Genomic DNA, 3,544 nt, shown 5'->3' on the forward strand with positions numbered 1-3,544 from the left:
GGGTCTGCCTTCCCCCGTGTGCGGCGGGGGGGCCTGCGGTCCCCTCCTGCAAGGGCAGCCTGTGCTTTGAAAGCCTTTTTTCCCCACTTTGCTCCCTTTTTTATAATGAAGTTAAATTACACTTTCCCAAGTATGCTCTCGTATTTGCAGATAGAGTCCGACATTTGGTTTAGGTTCTCTGAGGCAGGGATTTCAGGCAGGATCCCAACAAGTTTTTGGAAAGGGGAATTAGCCCAGCCCCTGCCCAGCATTGGCTCAGGCCCTGCTGATAGATGCTTCTGATCTGGGGCACGGCCAGCTCCATCCCACGCCAGGACGCGTCCTCTGGGCGACGAGGCTCCTCTGGCTCGTTTGGCGGGTGGATAGCATTGTGGTTTGGGGGAGCAAAATCTCCACCTTCTCCTGATACAGCTGCCTGCGTTCGGAACTAATTCCTCTGGGAGCTGTTACAAGCTACTGACTCCAGAAGCCAGGCTCAGCAGGGGATAACTATTTCTGCTGCAGCCAAAAATACATTAGACCTTTGGTTTGGCTTTGAATATTCTTATTAAGTATCACGAACCTGAGGATCTTTGAAGGAACAACCCAAAGCCAACCTGGCCGTCATGGCAGCCTGGCAGCATCCCCTGCTTCCCGAGCTCCCTTGTCCCTCGCCCGTTTGCTAACGAGCGTGCTAACATCGCCGCTTGCCCCTAGCAGTGACTACGTACCTACCAGATGGAGATGGGTCTGCCCTTTTCTCTCTCCCTCTAAACCCCCCGAGATCTGAAATTACTTCTGCAGAAGGGATGAGAGAGAGGGCCCTGCCTTCCCCCCCCCTCCATCCTTCTGAACACAGTGCCGCCACTTGGTGTGCACCCTCTTGAAAACATAATTCCATAAACTCTTCAACTTTTCCCGCTGGGTCCCTGAGCACACACAATAGGACCATAAAAATCCTTACAAATGTGCATTCTCTCCAGAGCCACTTGTCTTTTTCTGCAAACAAAAGGATGCTGCTGGTTTGAAAGGCTGGGAGCAGAACCGAGGGGGACCCCATTAGAAAGCCCCAGCAGTGAATAGAGCCTTGCTGGTCCACAGGCAAAAATCGCATTAGCTCCTCTGCGCCAACAAGGAGCGACTGGATCTCGGGGAGTTATTCCAGCTCTCTGCCTTCGTCTTTATACCGCGCTGCCCTGCGCACCGGCGCGGCGCTGCAGATCAGAGGCCACTGAAGTTGGAGACGGTACCAGCTTCCGAAATCCTGGGGCGGGGGGAGGCACCTGCCTTTCTCAGCTCCTAATATCCCTTCCAGGCAAAGCAATCCCTGTGTCCCTCCCCCTCCCAAGACGCCAGTCAGCTCTCCCAGGTGCCAAAAGGGTGACAAAGCCGTCAGTTTGTCTCGACACTGTTTGCCCCACCAGTCTTGCCCCCCCCCAGCAGTGTCTTCTTCCAGGGCAGCAAGAATTAAAGCTCGACGATGACTCCGTGCCACCGAGCCTTCAATCTACTGTGCAAATAACCCCAGGGTGTGGCTTGCTTGGTCTCATCTGCTTGGAATTAATATTAGTAATATTAATATTAATATTAATTAATATTTACTTAGGGACAGGGTTTAGGGGTGGGATGGCAGTGGTAGGTTAACGGTTGGACTTGATGATCTTGAAGGGCTTTTCCAACCCAAACAATTCCGTGATTCCATGACTCTAATTCCAAAGTGAAAGTAGATTGCCTCCCACTTTGCTCTCACATGGACTCAGGCTGGGCTATCAACCTCCGTCTGAAATAAAGCTCCTGGCAGCCTTGTGTCCCGATGCGGAGGGACCAAAGGAAAACCCGGGGTACGTTTTCTGGGTGAGTCTTGCTTTGTTTCTTCCAAAGTCCTGGCTGAGAGCACAGGCAGCTGATGGCAGGACAGCGCGCATGTAAATTCTTTTTTCATCTTAAAACACAGGGATGTTCAGGGGAAACGTCCGTAAAAACCTCAGAGGGCCCTGAGTGCCTGGAGATGGGGCAGGGCAGGGAGAAGAGCTGCTCGCGTGTGCGAGGGTGGCCCAGGGCTTGCAGAGGGGCTGTGTGCCACCCCTTGGCAAATTACTCCACATGGACAAAATAATTCCTGCATGAAGCCAGGGTCCTAACCCGGACCTGGCGGAGACACAGCCCCTGCACCGTGAAAGCCCTGGGCCGTGCGGGTTTGGCCCCCTGGGGGGCAGGAGGTGCTGCTGGCTGGGGGCAGGAGGTGGGCAGCTCTCCAGGGACCCCCACAGCCACCCGGCTGGGGTTATTCCCATACCTGGGATTAGGAGTGTCCTAAGCCCTACCCCAGCCCCCCCCCCCATGCTAACTGGAAGGCAAAGATGGCTTGAAGCCCCCTTTCCCTCCTTCCCGAGAGCCCACGCTGGCCTCAGCTTGTTCAGAACCAAAAGCGCACCCCAGAATTAGCTAAACCACACCGGGCTTTGCCTTTAAAAACAATCTCACGTCAATCCACACCAGAGAACGCCTGCAAACCTCCTAAATCCCCTCTCTGCCCCCACGCCATTGTCGGCACATCTTGGTTACGCGGTGGTAGGTGCTGAGCAGGAGGATCCAGCCGGCAGGCGGTGCCCGTGCAGACCTGGCCTCGCTCCGCTCCCCAAAGAAAGAAATGAGAAAATTACCCTGCCTTCCCCCTCATCCTTCCTCTGAGCCAGCTCCTGGCCTTACCCAATTATTTATCTGCTGGTAAGAGGCAAATCAAATATCATCAAGGCGCGCCGGGCAGCTAAGAGCCGGCCGCTGGCTGTCGGGATTGCGCTTGGCAAAGCGATGCAGACCGGCGGCCGCGTGCCCTCCTCTCCCTCAGCCGCGCTGGCCGCCCGGCGAGTGTCCCGGAGCATCTTCTAACCAACATATCAATTAGGTGACGCTTTGGCCAGCGTGCGGGTGCGCCTGGGACTGTATCGATCCCCCACCAGCGCAGTGCGCGGAGTCTATAATGGCTCAGATGAGACATCCCAGCCGGGGAAGCGGGGTCTTCAAGCATCTGATGAATCAATAGCTTTCATAAACCAGACTGAAAAATAGGGGAGAGTAATGGCAATAGAAATGCTGGGCTACACTTACAGAAGAAAAACAATTTGAGGAGGACCAAATAGCCACATTGATCATGCCACTGGTTTCCCATTTTTATCTTTCTTCGCACAAGTATCCTGCCACCTCCAGACCACGTAAACCTTTATTTAAGCCGCGGTGCAATTAGAGGTCACGCATTGTATCGCTGCTCTTAGCGTTCCAAGTGCGCTTGTGCTAGTTAGAGGTAATTCTTCTTTTAATTAGGTAAATTGCCTGGGCAGTCCCCCTCTCCCAACGAGCCCTTGTCCAGGGAGGGAGAAATGTGCCTCTCGGATGCGCGGCGAGCCCGTGGGACGGGCGGCAGGGACGCTCTCCTCCTCCGTTGCGACGTTTGTGACAAAGGGACCGGGTGCTGCTTGCTGAGCACCCCCCCGTCAGCAGCGGGACTCACTTGGAGCTTTAACACCGCCTGAAACCTTACCCTGGAGAAGGAGCGTGGGCAAAACCA

The sequence above is a fragment of the Egretta garzetta genome, unplaced genomic scaffold (genome assembly GCF_000687185.1).
Source record: "Egretta garzetta isolate BGI_Z169 unplaced genomic scaffold, ASM68718v1 scaffold318, whole genome shotgun sequence".
Lineage (NCBI taxonomy): Eukaryota > Metazoa > Chordata > Aves > Pelecaniformes > Ardeidae > Egretta > Egretta garzetta.